Here is a 17,880-nt window from a genome sequence, read left to right on the forward strand (position 1 = left end):
GAAAGTATGACAGTTCTCTTATTACTTAAAAAATTGACAAACTTCTCTAGAATTATTTTCCCTCAAAAAGAAATCAATTTCATTAACTTCATCTGAAATTATAAAAAGTGATATTCGCGACTGCATTCGACATTGCACTTAGAATAAATAGACCGAAACTAATTTTTCCATAATTTAGAAGGTGATGGTTCAAGTACCATGACGAGATTTTATTAAGAACTACGGTATTTTCCACATGATTTATGCCAAAATAAATAGTTATAAGTTTTGTGTCTAAGAAATTCCTTAGAATTTTAAGGAAATAAAAGAAGTAGAGAAGATATAGTTTGATAAATTCTAAATAACTACTTCACTGTCACTGCCTTTGAATCTTTTTATTTAAATTTAATTTGCTGCCTTACTAAAAAAATAAAAAAGAAGAAAGAAAATTGATTTTCATGGCTTCTATTTTATATGGCAAGATAAGGTCCTTAATCGTATAGAAATAGTTAAAAACTCACCGGTACTACACAATTAACTAATATTAAACACACCTAAGTACATAAGGTAGAACATTTGTAATAATACTCAGAAAAGTACGGGATCCATTGGGAACTTTTGGTTATAATTTTTTAGTGACTTCAGGGGGACTATAAACCATGAACCCGAAAACCTTAATTGCAAGAACCCAAAACATAAACTACAAACTTTTCAAAATCTCGAGTATTTATGGAACTACAAACCAATCTTAAATTCGTTTCGATTGAAAACAGTTTATGTTATTCCAGTAATTCAGAATGTCGAGTAATATTGACGTGAACCAAAGCTGAACGTTAGTGCTTTGACCTGGCATTGATGTTTCTAGTGCACCAAACTAATAAACCTTCTAAACGATTCAAATGTAGAGGTGTTGACCTCGCTGTTATTGTAAAAATTTCATGAAGTATGAAAAATTAAAAACGTGTAAAGATATGTTAATTATATTCATATAGAGAACCACCCAGTGTAACCTGTAACCTGAATACCTAACTTATGTTTAGAAATCAAGAAATCATCAAGTTATTTTCATTAAAAAACATGGACTTTTTTAATTTCACACATTTATACCAAAAAATAAATGGTTTTTTAGTTTCCTTAATATCCACATTATTATATCCACAGCTTTATTTCTCTTTTTACTTATTATCTGTGGAAAAAAATAATTGTTTATTTTGTGCACTCAAAGAAATTTAAGTTGAAAGTGCAGTCGAAAAAATCGTCTCTTAATCTTCCAATTAAAAATTATTCTACTAGCCTAAGTAACAGAACACAGGAGCGAAAGCTTCTTAGTAATTAAAAAAATTTCATACGAATAATTGAAAAAATTATAATACCTTCACCGCATTTGTACCTACCTATCAAAATGATGATGAAAATATTTGTTGTCATTCATCATGCATGGGTAAAAAATTTCGGTTTTCACAAAGAATTCCTCAGAAAAAAAATGGAAGAAAATATGTAAGCCAGTAAGCGAATTTTAACGATAAAGAAACATACAGCGTTATATTAAAGAGAAGGAGAAAATTAGTTACTAAAGAAACATAAAAAATACAGCTGTCCAAGATATTAATAAAAATAAATATAAAGACTAACATTATTGATTGAACATTATAAAGAGTAACTTCAAATGAAGAACATAATTGTAATGGGTTCAGTTTAGTTCAGAAGTGAATACATATGTCTTGTATTGAACAAACAGTATTAATACAAATGATAATGGTTATAGCTTGAGTCATTATTGTCATCTGTCATAGATATGATTAAAAGTATTTAAAAGACTATGATAATCTTTATTTTTATTATTAGAAGATTAATTTGTTCTGTCAGTTACAAGAAAAAAATATTATTAAAATTGATGTTCAAAGCATTTTTGTAGTTTCAATCATAAAGGTGTTCAGCTTTGGTAGATTTATCAAAGACAGTTACAGTTACAATTAAGTTACATAAATAGGTCCATAAGTGGCAGCGACCAGGTACACAGGTCATAACAACACGAAAAATCACGGTATACTGTAAGAAAAATTGGACTTATTTTCACTCAATTTCATTCAATAATGTCTCAATTTCTGTTCACACCCGATTGAGCGAAATATTCATTCTATTAGTAGGTATGAGTTATGAGTGAAACAGTTTTACTTCAAATGTTATCAAAACTGTGTAAAATTATCAAAATGCCCAATATTGAAAATGTAGGTAGGTACCTACTCAATAATTTCACTCAGGACCTTTTTGCTGTCACTCAATCGATTTTTTTACAGTGTACCTACCTTAAATACCAGCAGGGGTTGTGTCCTTAAGACCACCGTAAACAAAATCAATTTCAAGGACAATAGATAAATATCAACTTTCAGAGTACTCATCAATATATTATACGTAGTCTTCATAAAAATTTACAAGCCACGTGACGCCGAGCTTAGGCAACCAACATTGCAGAGCTGGTACTGGTAAGGAAATCCCCAAATCCTGGCATCACCAATATTAATGATTCGTTTACAATGAACAATAACAAACCGTTATGTCTACACTTAAGATAACGCGATCGCTGATTGGTTGAATAGAATCCCGTGAAAAATTACACCAATCATGGCCGATAAAACAGAATGTTGTGTTTTAATGTAATCTTGATTTTATTGTTTTAATAATTTTAAATTTTACGGAAATTTAATTGCCAACGCAAAGAAAATAAAACTATTCCAAACAGAACTGAAATCGTGGCTTATAATCATTTGTGAAGGTTCTATATCCAAATAACACCGAAAAAATGTAAGGGGCGATTCTCTGATGAAAATTAATAGGGATCTTTGGTATAAAATTTTTTGAAAAAACTCTCCATGAAATGTCACGCCCCTTCAAATATTAAAAAAAATGTTTTTCTTTTTATCGTCTATGTATATCAAGCTACAGAAACCAATCTTGGTGAACATTATCTGTCAAAAAAACTACACTTTTTGACATTTTTTCAACTCTGAAGTAATTTTGTAAGGGGCTGAAATAACAATCCACTAGATCTTTCGACAAAATACACTCGCGTTAAACAGCACATCTTTTTAAAATGCATTGCAATATATTTATTTTTTTAACTTTTCGAAAAAACTTGAAGAAATCAAAAAGTTAGTAAACGAATGGGGATTTTTAGATACCTACATTTTTAAAAAGAAAAAATTTTATATAAAAAAATGAAAAGAAAAAAATGTCAGGGGTTGATTATTCCAACCCCTTACAAAAATACTTCAGGGTTGAAAAAATTAAAAGAAGTGTAGTTTCTTTGACAAATAATGTTCGCCGAGTTTGGTTTCTTCAGCTTAATATACATCGAAGAAAAACAATTTTTTTTTAATTTTTGGAGGGCCGTAACTTTTCAGGGAAGCATTTTTCCAAAAAGTTTTATACCAAAGACCCCTATTAATATTCATCAGAGAATCGCTCCTTACATTTTTTCAATGTTATTTAGATACACCCTGTATATAGATACTCGTCATACGGGTCATACGGGTAGGTTGGCTGCGTAATCTAATATTGAAATCTCCCATAGAGTAAGTTATTAATGCCCAATTAATAGATACCTATTGATATAGACTGGTATAATATTAACATTACTTACTAGAAAGTACTTGAAATTTAAATGAAAAAGTAAAATCAAATACAAATACGTGTATCATTTGTTTAAAGTAGGATTTATTGTGTAGGATTAGCAATTTTAAGTTTAAAATATTTTCTGAAGATAATAATTTATTTTTCGTAGGGATGACTGTTGATGAGACTGAAAAACGTTTAAATAGGAACAATTTCAGAATAAAACATTTTTCTCTTTAGTAGTTTTTGAAATATATGAAAACATTTACAACATTTTGTAAAGAATTTCATTGAGGATTCAGATTTTTGTTTCAATATTGGATCATACACTTCACAAGTTTACTTTTATCTTACATTTTTCGAAATTTTTTTAACGTTTTAGAAAAAATCTTATAAATGAGCCTTTCGTTCAGTGAACAATTCAACGTCATGTCTATAAGAAAACAGAAAGTTGAAGGCGAAACGAAAATGGTTTCTGGAAACTGCAACGTCAAAACAAAAAAATAAAATCCAGTTTTACTTTTCAAAAATTTGTTTTAATAATCGTTTTACAGATTTCAAAAATTGATAAAAAATAAAAAAGTTAAGCCTCTTCTTATTTCGAAAATGCGAACAGCCACGAATGGTTCAAATCTTCCTCCGTCTTCCCACTATTTTTAACTGTTACTTTCCGAAATCTTAACACGTGCATCATGCATTTATTAATAACAATGTTAATACACCTGCTCGTATACTTACAATTTTCATATTCGATAAACAGATAGAAATCTAATCGAATAAATATAATTAATAACGCACGCAGTGAAATAACGAAGGATTGTAAATCTTATCTCTTAAATGAATCGAAATTTACTGTGAAAGTTTAATAATATATATCATTAGTTGTTCGCACTTCTCCACTTCACTTAAAATCTTTCACCTTATATTTTGTTAATGCTTAAATAAGCGGTGAAGACGTAATTGTTGCAAGAGATTTTAATTTTATTGCGAGAAATAAAAGTATAGAGTCACTTACTGAATCATTGGTGAAAGTTTTTATAGTTAATAATTTGGAAAGGAAGATATTTCGAATGTTCTCGTATTTTAGCTGATTTGCATATTTCTTAACTTTTGAGAGGATTTCAATCAGTACATATAGACTTGATATTGCGGCAAATAATATTTTCAGAGTGAAAACTAAGTCACTTCGAAAAATTGACTAATACATCGTTTTGAAATTAGAGCATACATTTTTCCATTCCTAAAACTAGTAGCACATGTAAAATGAAACCATGAATCTTGAAACCCGTTAAACTAATTTATGTATAAACGATATAAAATAGCCGACTAATTATAATTATTGACATAAATCATGAAAATCTCTCCGTACCATTTTCGTTTCCGACAAAATTAGATAATTTAGCGCAGTAAGTGGATAATTTTCAAACTTAATTATTATTGAGGTACTTGCCAATTAAAATTATGTACTAAGCTTTGAGTCTAGGGATTGGTATAGGGAATAAAAATTTACTAACAATTTACTTTCGATCATACTCGTAGACTTTAAGAGAGAAAAGATAAAAAAAAGCTAATTAAATTGGACCAAACACTGCAAATTTTCGTATTTTAAATTCAAACCAACCGCAAATTACTGGACATAGTAAATAATATGCACACATAATTTTTACACAACAAATACATCTTAATGTTCTACTATATGTTACGAAATCAACATTTCTGCTGAGCATATTGTAAGCTTATTACGTATGGACTGTTAGCGATTTCATTTTCGCGATCAAAACAGTACCAACTTTCTTTTTAACATATAGCTTTCTTCTTCTTTCGGTGAATACCTTCTTTTGATAATTTATGATGTGGTAATAAAGATAAGTCGAACAATTTTCGAGAAATTCAGGTTTATAAGGGAACAAGTTGAGCTATTGCTAAAAGAAAAATTATATTTGCTTTTCTTGAGTTAAGTAAAGATTTCAAGAAAATTTAAAAAAAATAATACTTGTCTTTTGCACGTTGTAAATTTTTAAGCGATAACAGACTAAAGTATTTTTTTATGCAATTTTTCGAAACATGGCATTTTAATACATATGCGATCGATGTTGAAAAATATATGACAGTCCTACAAATACACTCTATCAACTATTTATCAAAATTAAAAGAGAGTACATTTTTTATTAGTTTAGAGTTCAATATTCTTCAAACATTTCAAACACTGGGGTAAAAATGCAAAAGTAGGCTATGAATGAATGACAGTCACCCCCTAAAACTACCTCATACGAACGTATGTCATTTGACCCATATTTAATAGTGTTCAATCAAATGCTCTAAGATTAAAACGTGATTAAGAATTTTAAAATTGATGATCACTATCATTGTCTTTAAATATAAGGTGTTCCTTATTCTCTATTTTAAGTTAAAAAGTTTATACAAAAAGGTTCGTTTATTAGTTAATGTACCACCCAACCTAATAGTTTTTATCTAAGAATATTGCAGGAAAAAACTACTCTGCCTGTATGCAGCGTCCAGCAGTGAAATAAACAGCTAAGGTAACCACCAGACATATTTCCCAGACTGGTTTCCAAATTATTGGTCCCCATCAGTGTACCGTAGGTGAGATGTCAGTATACTGACATATACAGGGTGGTCCGAATTTTATGCAGGAAACTTCGAAGACAGATAGATCTCTTTAAAATAATAGGAGTTTGCCTTATAAACATAGGTCTGGAACGGCCTCGTTTTAGAGATACAGCGTGTTGAAGTTGTTAAAAAAAATTGATTTGTTTTTTATATCTCAGGAATGCATTAACCGATCTCGATCAAATATGGTACACATAATAGATGATATTAGCCTTGCACGTGTCGCCACGGTAGCGCAGTCGGTCGAGAGTGCGGTGGCAAGCATTTCTCGGCTAGGCTTCCTACTCTCGTCCGGGTTCGATCCCCGGTGTCGGCACTAGCAATGTCGATGGATAATGGGTGTTTGTCTGCGTTTTTTCAAGTGTAGCCCCCTTCCGCACAAGCCTTTGGCTTTTGGATTTGGGGGTTGTCTCATTTCTGTGGTGTGTTTTATGTTTTATGTTATTCCCTAAAATATGTGTTCTAAAAGTTTAACCAGTGGTGTATAACTGGACAGGGGTCACCCACTTTTTATAAAAAAAAAACCTACCCCACTGTATTTTTTACAAGTTATTGTAACGGATTTATATTCTAATGCACCAAATACGTAAAAAAGGTGACTTGAATGTTTTCCCTAAGGTTAACCATTTTCAAGTTATTCATACCAATACAATCCCCTTGTGGCAGACACTTGAAAACATAATATTACAAAAATTTTTATGTTCATGCTTAAAAGTAAGTGCAATTTGTAAGCACATCAACAAAATTCTTTCCATATCACCTGTAAGGTAGTGTTCCTCTTTAGTTTTCCCTGAAGACTTTATCTTTACAAATAAGAACAATTTAAATCAAAATAATAATAAAAATACATTTACCAGCAACAACAACTAAACAAGAAACAAAATTAACGTTACGTATTTACAGCAATTGTTTAAAATGCGAACCACCCACATCGATACATTTCCGACATCTTCTATTAATGAAACTAATTGAGGCTAATATCATATGGTAGCTTTCTTTTAATTCATTACACCCGTCTTCTATCCTCTGCAGTAGTTGTGGTCTAGTATCTATTGGAGCAGAGTAAACTTTTCGGATAGGTCGGTATAATGCGCAGGAGCACCATCCATTTGTATCCAGTTATTTTGTCCTATATTTAATGGAACATTCTCTAATAATTCACATACTCGTAGATGGTTTTCTACAAAGTTTAGAAATGACTGGGAATTTAGATGGGATGGCAAGAAGAAAGGTCCACAAACTATATTGAGAATTATTCCGAGCCATACTTTCACAGAAAATTTGTGTTGAAAAGATCTTGTCCGAATTTCATGAGGATTTTCTTGTTACCAAATATCCAGATGGTGAAAATTCACTACCTCTCACCTTGTGAACGTAGCCTCATCGGTCCAAAGTATTTGTAGTAAGAATTCAAACAACCACTGAAAAAAATTCAGGCGTCTCTCTGCATCTCTGCATCTGCCATCCTTACGTAGAACTTTTCAAATTTTCGATTTACTCATCCCAAGTTGCCGAGACGTTCTTCGTGTACTTAGCCGAAGATCGTCATCAAATGCTTTTAAAATTTCATTTCTGTACCTTTCATTGCTTCGTCGTGATTTTCCAAATATTGTTTTAATAAAAAAAAAATGAAAGCGATGAGTATAAAGAATTTTGTTGATGTGCTCACAAATTGCACTTACTTTTAAGCATAACATAAATATTCTTGTAATACCGATTATTGTTAGAAGTGTCTGCCACAAGGGGATTGAATTGGTGTGAATAACTTGAGAACGGTGAACTTTAGGAAAAATATTCAAGTTACTTTTTTTACGTATTTTGTGCATTAGAATATAAATCCGTTACAATAGCTTGTAAAAAATCCAGTGGCGTAGGTTTTTTTTATAAAAAAGGGAATGACCCTTCCAGTTGTACACCATTAAATGAACCTTTAGAGATTATATTTTAGAGAATATAAGGCCTACTATCATACATTATATGTACTGAATTTTATTGAAATCGGTCAATGGATTCCGGAAATATAAACAAAAAATCAATTTTTTTAACAACTTCAACACCCCGTATCTCTAAAACGAGGCCGTTCCAGACCTATGTTTATAAGGCAAACACCTACTATTTTAAAGAGATCTATCTGCCCTCGAAGTTTCCTGCATAAAATTCGGACCACCCTGTATATGTATATTGTACACACACATATCCTAAAAATGTAGGTGGACAATTAGGACCACAATGAATGTTGACATAAAGTAGGAAATTGATGTAGGAAACCCCAAGAATACTTTGAAAAGCAAAGGAAAAACAATGAAATAAAAATTGAATGAAAACCTAAAATCGTGCTTTTTCTGGAAACAAAAAAATCAGCTCCTCGGGCGTATTTTATTTTGTTCCATAACGTGCTGTCACGCTTTTGTATTTTGAAAACGTTGTGTAAATGTCTGTTATTAGAGGTCTAGGTTCAAAGTAGCAGACCTATCGTCTTATTGAGGACGTGGCCTTATTAGGCAATAAAAATGAGAGCATATCCAAATTATCAACACGTAAAACCTCAGGTCGCTTCTGTCTTTAAATAAAATTTTGTCATATTAACAAAAAAAACTAAGATGCTACACGCTCTTAAGACATGTTAATTAATTTGCTATGGTTTCAGTTACCTTCACTTAAAATTCGGATAATTGTTCTGTTGCAACATATGGTTCTTTTCTTATTTTGGAAGTCATGTTGGATGACTAATATTGTCACGAATCGATTAATTCGCTATAGGACAAAAAAATAAACCTAATATGAAATTATTTTACTTGACCTAGAGACTGGTACCCTTCGTTCATCTTCGACGCGTTTGTCAGTCGTGTAGAAATATTGTTGCAAAATTGTAGTGTGCATTTCGATTTTGCAACAATTTTGCTCGATGTGTAAAATCGTCGGGGATTAACAAACTGTATGCAACCTGTAACCTTAAAGTTTATTATATATTTATGAATGAAAGCATATTCTCGAAATTTGTCTGTAATGTTGCTTTTATTTTTATTTTGTTTCTCTACTTTCTAGTCTATCCCTTGCTTCCTTTTCATAGTTTTGCACATACCCTTTCTATAACTATTGCCTCCATGATCCTTTTTTTCGGCATCTCTAAAACATGTTACTTATTCTGTACTGAAATTTCAATACCAATCTTCATCCCTTTCGACTTCCACTAGATAGATATAGTTTTACAGTCTAGTTTTCTTAAATCTTCTCTTTTATGACAGTATCCACAATTCCAACACATGTAAAAAGTTAAAAGAAATGTTTTATAACATGAGATATTTGCTCAAAATGTGTTATCGTCAAACTGAACTGTTTAACTGGAAACTATAGTCAATGCTAAACATATTTAAACGTTTACTAAATTGTATTTTTTATCACATTGAGAATTGAAAATCCTAGTTTCTGATTATCTACAAATAATGTATGTATATGCCACCGTTTTTTTTATATAGAGAGACTTTGTTCTTGGGGTGGACTTAATAATTTTTAACTCGCAATTTCTTGCGTACCAAAAAATTTAACAAATTGGACTCACTATAGTTATAGAACGTTAAAAACTTCACAAAAATGCGTTCTTGCTGCATGCAGCTAGGTACAAAACAAAATACTATTTTCATGGTGTCCCTCATCTGTTTTCGCATAAAGTTAATAATGCTTAATTTCACCCTGTATGTTTGTCATATCTCCTTTCTAAATTATAGACAATTTACTTCTATGTGACATAAACATATAAACAACCATAATGTTCTAATGATACCGAATTTTATAATCGCGTGTCTCTTATAACTTGCAGACTTGGTAATTGCAGCAATTTTATAATTCGCTTATTACTTCTCGTTACAATTAACCGCCAAGCTAGTATTATTTTACTTACAAAGGAGAATGTCCTTAACTGTAAGCTCTGGGAAACTTATTTCGACCATATTGCCTTCTCTCGACTTACTGTATATGTTTTTGACAAGACTATTGATATTGATATCAGTTTGTGACTGAAAATGTTTGAAAAGCAATTTTTGTTTATAATTCTAATACAATTTTGTTAATTGCTAATACCCGAAAAAATGTAGAATATGTATATTTTCTGTTATTTATCCATGTAAGTTCAAACTATAAATATTTAGTTACTACCTAAAAAATTGTCAGACAATCTGAACTCCAAATTACTCTATCACGTAAAATTTTGCAATAAACTTAAAAGAATTACTAAAAATTTGATATATGGCCGATATTTTAGGCATTATATCAATTTTGAAATACATTTACACGCAAAAGAGGCTGATACGCTCAGTCCCGATCTCATAAACCATAAACCTAAAATCCCATAAACCCTTAACCCATAAACTCCAAAGCCATAAACTCTAAATATCGAGAAATAGTCAAACTACTAAATTTACCTACATGTGGTTTCTCAAAATGATATAGGGATAAATACAAGTGCGTTTTAAAGACCTCATTAACGGTTTCAGCAAAAAATTACCTCAAACAGCTCAAACATAACCTCAAATATGTAAAAAAATCACGATTTTGGAACTTTTAGATTAGGATATCTCGAAAACCAGAGCCAATTGAGAAATTTGGACCTCAGGGCACCAAAATCCTTTAGGAAGGTAATTCGTGTTGTTGGGTTGAAAGATCATGGAGAACATGTGCACATCAGAAAATGTATCTTTCCTGTTTTGTCCAGCAAATTTGTAAAGATACTCAATAATTGTGTTTAATGCATGTGTTAATAATTTCCTAAAAGCATTTTACGGGATGTGATTATGTTTATAGTGCCATACGCTATTTTCTATATGTTCAACACGCGTCAAAAATTCAAGAAGCATAAGATATACGTACGAGGTAAAAATTTGCTTTTTTTCAGTGAAGAGATATTCCAATTGGCTTGAGATTTTCTAAAATGCTGGACAAAAAAATTGCGCATATACCTAAACGTCCCCCCTTAGCAAAAACTCACTGATGGAATAAATTTATAATTAATATTTTAAATAACAATAACAAGAATCAATTGCCCCTACAAAAAAGTCAATGTAAAGATTTTATATTGTCTAATTTCAATCGTGTGTAGTTACTTACATCTTAATTGCAATACGATGCCTGTAATGTAATATGCATAAAGAAGCCACAAGCCATTTATAATTAATTCTATTCAAAGAATTTGATTATTGCCTTGAAATAATCGCAAGGTGCATGAAAATAACTATTTAACATTAAATTACGTACTACTAGCCTCAGTATTAGTGAAATACAGACCCAGTCAGTTGAAAGGGGTACGTGAAAAAACTATAAATAAGCAGTAAGATGTTATACCATATGTTAAATTAGTATACGCATAGTTTCGTAACTTTCGTTTCAGTTAAAGCAGTTGTGGTGTATTGTTTGTGGTCGTAGTTTTAATTTTGCCATGGTTTTGTGTATCTAGAATTTTGGAGATCATAGGAGGAACAAATACAAGCAATATCACAAGTACTTCTCACATTTGCTTATTTTTATGCACATTTTCTTCATTTGTAAGTTGGTTCAACTTTATTTTTCAAATTAATTTTATACAAGCAGAGTTAGATATACAAAAGATACTTTACATTTTTTTTAAACATAAAAATATTTAGACATTTTGGTTATAATAAAACTGAAATAAAAAAAATTTTATACTGATTAATTTAATATATTGAAAATATCTAATTTGGACACAATGCTGTAACGTGATCTAGCAGCTGTCAAATTGGCAATCATTTGAATAACATTAGTAAATAAAATTCTTTTAATACTATAAACTTTGAAATTAGAGACTAAAACAATATTAGAACTAAATATTAATTTTCAATATTAGGGAGTATGTTTCTTGTATAAATTAAAATAATTTTTCAATAGCCCGTCTGGCATTTCTAGGTTAATTTTTTTAGGTTTAAGGTTACGGTTAAAACAGCTATGCAATTAAAACTGTTGGAATTCCCAATATGTAAAAGAAAATCAGTCTTCCGCATCAACTAATCTACCATAAAGTATGTAGGTATTCACAATGACAAAATTTCACGAGCTAATATCAATTATTCATTTATTTTTGTATACAAACAATTGAGCAATTACTCATTGTTATTTATTCTGCTTGAGGTTAATTATTTTTTTATAATAATAAATTAGTAATATTCTCAACAAACGCAACTAATTGTAAAATATGTCAATGTACATATATAGTTTTCAAATAATATCCTTCGCCGTTTTTTTAACGTCTTATTACAAAAAAACTTATATTTAAGAACGAATTATAATTTAATATTACAGCTAATGGCAATGAAGAGGGTAAATAGTTTTAGAAATAAATGTTATATAGAAAGTCTAACGTATGAATAGGACATCAAAAAATTATTACTTTTACTGCGTATACAGAATATGAATTATTCCAAAACATTTTTAAATTGAATTCTGTATCGCGTTTTTGACATATGGTCTAGCTTTAGTTAATTGATTTCTATTTAATGATTATTTTATAAATGACATTATAATTAACGGGTTACCATCCAACAATAAAAACTTTAACACTTATTTACAACAATTTGCACCCTTAAACACATTTTCTTTTTCGAATGTCTCTCCATGGGAAATTTCTAATGTCGTTGGTAATCTAAAAAACAAAATATCAATGGATGCTTACAATTGGTCATCCAAAATTCTGAAAGGTATCACTAGCAGTATATTAATTCCTGTCACTTATCTAATTAATTATTCCATCAATGATAATACTTTTCCACAAAGTCCTAAAATATCGAAAGTCGTCCCGATACATAAAACAGATAATATCAATGATCCATTGAACTACAGACCTATTTCTGTTGTGCCTGTGCTGGCTAAAATATTCGAGAATATATTGAATGTCCAAATTGTAATTTATTTTGAATCAAATAAACTTTTTATCTGTCATCAATATGGCTTTCGAAATAACTTATCAACTACTTTGGCCATTGATTATTTAACATCAATTATAAATATTGGTTTTGAGGATGGTGCGTTTGTTGTTTCCCAATTTCTAGACTTAACAAAAGCATTCGATTGTGTGTCGCATAACATCCTTATAAATAAATTATATTTTTATGGTTTCTCAGGAGAAAGTACAAAATTAGTGGAATCCTATTTAAATGATAGAGTTCAATATGTTCAATACAACGGTGTTTAGTCTGGTTTAAAGAATACTATTCATGGTGTGCCCCAGGGCTCAGTATTGGGCCCTCTGCTATTTTTAATTTACATAAACGACTTTCCAATTTCTTTAGATGGAAATATTAATAGTGTGTTATTTGCTGACGATACTAATATAACCTATAGAAATAAAGACTTAGTTTTATTAACAGAAAAATCACATCAAATTCAGTCAAGGGCAAGTGATTGGTTTGCTTCTAATAACTTGAGTTTGAACAAGTCGAAAACGGTGACTATGGTTTTTACCCTACGAAGTGGAGAACATTTAAATAATCCAGATTTTGTAAAATTCTTAGGAGTATACTTAGACTCTAAATTGTTATGGGACCAGCATGTCAATTATATTTGTTGCAAAATATCAAAGTATCTATATTTGCTCCGTACTCTCTCATATCCAGAAATATTTAAATAACAGTATATCATATTCTCATTCACTCTGTTTTGTCTTATGCAATCCTTGTTTGGGGTCACGCTCCCTCGAGCCGGCAAGTGTTTTCACAACATAGAAAGGTTATCAGGGTGATATCGGGCTTAAACTATAGATATGACTGCAGAAATCAGTTTATTGAATTGAATATACTCACATTCCCATGTACCTATATATTTCACTGTATTATGTATGTTAGAAACAATATAAAGTCATTTAACTGTAATCATGAAATTCACACTTATAATACCCGCAATAGGAACTTCCTCTCAAATAAACACCTAAGACTAACTAGAACACGAAATGGTACAGGATATTGGGATTTAAAATTCTTTAATGCTCTCCCTGACTATGTAAGGATTTTAAATATAAATACTTTTAACAAAAGAATTAAGAGTTATTTATTGAGAAACGCTTTTTATGACTTTAATCAGTTTTTATCAAGTGACTTACACAATATTTAATTTGTTAGTTTTAACTATTTGTTTGTTCTTATCATCTATACCCTATCTACATGTATTGTTTTGTATGTTTGTAGTATTTGTAATGATATTGTTAGTCTGTAACTATTTCATATTGATTTTACCTATCTTTGTATATTTTTTATATAGTAAGTGATCTCAGCGTACTAGTTATGTTCTTTTCCTTTTCTTTTGACGTGTGTAAACACTGGTGTGTATTGACATGAATTGTAAATAAATAAATAAATATTTAATATCTGATATTCAAATATAAGAAATCTATAAAAAATCTTACTTCCGTCATTATATTTTCTTAATCGTTTACATTGTTATCCATTTCTTTTGTTCTATTTTGATTAACTTTTCCTATTTCTTCATATAAGATCTTGTAGTGTAATGAAATAGTTTCCAAAGTACTGTATTTTTATGTAATTAGCTACTGAAACTAAAATATAACATCTACGTGACCAGTAGGAATGAATTATCACTTAAAGAAAGACCTGTTCCATTTATGATTTGATAAAATATACTAGTGGTGCCAGTTAACCTAGAAATAAAGCAATTTTTGAGCAAGTGCTACAACACGACCATAACTAGTATAGCGTTTTTTCCGTTTCGATTGCTCAACGGTGTCCAGTCTATAAGCTACTATTTCTCTGTATTTGCTGTTTTATATAGAGCACTAGTGGAAAAAGAATGGAAGTAAAAGCAGTCTATTTCCAACCACAAAGCCCTTCTCGGAACGGTCATGTAAAAAGTGTGTCCATGTTGATAGCCTTGAAGTATAATCAATTAATTAATATTAATTTTCTGTAACAGGATACAGACAAACGTGCCATTAGCCCCCTCCGCATAAGTTCAAGTTGTTTGATTTTCGAGCAAAAGGTAATCGTATGAGTTGGTTTTCCGGTGCCTCAATTTGCTTTACGACAATTGGCAAAATATTCCGTTTAGTTAAAATTTTCATAATTGTCTTTATTGTATTGCGTTCGCTGTTTTACTTGTATTAAATATTTAATAACTCTCTAATTAGTTAACAATATCACAAAAATTAAGAAAATGGTATTTTTCTATGGACAACCTTGCATCTCCGTATCGTTTGTTAATATTTCATATTATCAACTGTAATTGTATTAGGATTATGTAAATTTGATATACTATAAGTAGTGTTACTACCTACTTTATAGACGGTTTTGAAGAAATAACTATTTGATTCATTTGTTACTAAAAAAAAATATTAGTTTGTTCAAAACCAAACTTGATATTACCCGCAGTTATAGTTGAATTGCAACAAAATACAGAAGAAGTGTTTTTTACTAAGTTGTTTTTGATTTTGGAGGTATTATCTTTTTTGCAGAACTGTTTAAAAAAATAATTTTAATTTTGAATTTTGAAATAACTTCTGAATAAACTGTGATAGAATCTGTTTACAATCTGTTAGTTATTAAATTAGTATATTAAATATTAATATTAAGACATTTTTAAAAATCCTTAGTGTAAATACCGTACTAACATAGTACGCAGGTGATTTTTTTTTAATCCACGTATAAATATAGTTTGATCATATCCGGTTAAATGTATGTATGTACCTACTGCAAAGTCATAGGTATTTTCATTTGGTAGATATTTGCTATATTATTCCGTTATTGGGTAAATTTTTGTTTCGTATGTAGGATGTTTTCTAAGTCTGTCATAAGTTGTGCAATGTCACTCATTTTCGAAGTGCAAAGTGTTTACAGAGAAATTAAAAAAACAAGCCACACTAATTCTAATATGTTTGACATGTATATTTGAGAAACTTGGGCTTTGGGTGAATTTATTGGAAATGCCAAAAATAAACTGCACTAGTATATAAATCTGTCAATTAGTTTCGGAAAGATTAAGATATATTTTTTGTGAAATTTATAAAATTGCAACGCAAATAAATGCTTTGGAAATAAAACAGTTCATTTAATTCTTAATGCAATTACTAAGAAAAAAGTTGCCACTCCATTTTACTCGGAAACAGAGGGATAAATCTAAAATAATAATGAATTATTCATTTCTCAAAAAATATACATAAATATATTATTTTAAATACGATTCTAAATGCAATGTAATTATCAAAAGTTGATAAAAAATAATTAGCATGGAAACTTTTAATGTCCTGGGAAATGGGGAAAAGATTAGCTCTTAAAAAAATGTTTTCACTGTATTTTCAGCAAAAAATTACAATACATTTTTTTTACAAATCGTAATTGTCTGTTAGTATTTCCGCCACTGTTGGAGGATGTACATGCAGTTCAATGAATTTCTACCTTTAGCCAGTTAAATTACTAGAACAAATTTTATCGATAACGACAAACACTCGGAGATATTTGAATAAAAATAAATTTCTTTTAACTTACACCATGTATGACAAAAATCAGTAGTTTTACAACTCTGCTTGAATAAGGATTTAGGAATAGATACAAACTGTAAGTTGTAGTTAAGTAATAAGATTCTATCGATAGATAAACATGCCTCATTCAGCTTTTCTAAGGCAAGTAACACTTTAATTTCTTCCAAAACGTCAAGACTAAAATTTTTGGTATAACTATTTAATAGCATTGTTTTACTTAGTTGTCTATACTTCCTGTTAGTCATGTTACAATTCCTTAAATTATTTTTCGTCATATCGGATTATTATTTCTTCTTATATAATGATTTTGAACCATCTGCATTGCGGAAATCAAGAATTTTGATATCAATATTCCACATGAACTCGAGTATAGTTTCCAACGCGTTTATAAATACCGTACGGAATATGTACTCTAGAGCAATGTTTTTATTCTTCACCACGCATACTTTCGATAAACGGTCGTTACGCAATCCTCTACTTTCTCTTTCATGGCCGATAATAAACTTAAAATCATATGATCATCAAATAAATTTTTATTTAGTCACACTTTCAAAAGACATTTCATTTCATTTCTCGTATGGCTAAATCACACGCTATCTCTGACTCGTTTCCCAATTTTACAAAAAAACTGTCGCAAGAAAGTGAATGTTCAGTACCTATATTTCTTCTGAGATTTCCAATTCTACTGCCACTTGTGTCGGTGCCAGCAGGCAGTGTACAATACCATTTTTCGTACAAATTCACTCATGGTAACATCTAATATCAAATACTTCAGAAAAGCCTACAAATAGAGCAAGACATGTATTCAAATAAAATTGTTCTAAAACAATATTCTCAATATTACACAAATTTTATGGATATTGTAATTTTACATTCTTCTTATTCAATTTAAATACTTGTATTTATTTTGCAGTACAAAACTTAGTAAACAAATGTAGGTAATATAAATATTTTTTCCTGAACCAAAAGCAAGTATAGGTACAGCTTCACTATAATAGTAAAGACAAAAAAAAAATAATCGTTTAACTGAAAATCAGTGAAACACTTTGAAGTATCTCTTAAATATATTTTGTAACTTGCCATTTTGTAAAACAAACCTCAAGCTTTTGTAAACAATAAACGTAATACATTGCCTAAGTGCCATAACAATAATATAATAATTTCTTTTATAT

General features: G+C 29.9%; 1 protein-coding gene across 2 annotated transcripts in view; it reads left to right on the forward strand.

Annotated features, from left to right (window-relative positions):
- The window catches only part of LOC108903663, a 68,183-nt gene that overhangs the window by 11,252 nt on the left and 39,051 nt on the right, over positions 1 to 17,880 (forward strand). The window contains exon 1 of one of the 2 annotated variants that reach the window (XM_018705913.2): positions 11,604 to 11,756. The exons of the other annotated variant lie outside the window; for it this stretch is intronic. The gene's annotated coding sequence lies outside the window, so the exon portion shown is untranslated. Of the gene's footprint in view, positions 1 to 11,603; positions 11,757 to 17,880 lie in introns of those variants that run through there. 2 annotated transcript variants of the gene reach the window in all.

Source organism: Anoplophora glabripennis, unplaced genomic scaffold (assembly GCF_000390285.2).
Source record: "Anoplophora glabripennis isolate ALB-LARVAE unplaced genomic scaffold, Agla_2.0 scaffold56, whole genome shotgun sequence".
NCBI lineage: Eukaryota > Metazoa > Arthropoda > Insecta > Coleoptera > Cerambycidae > Anoplophora > Anoplophora glabripennis.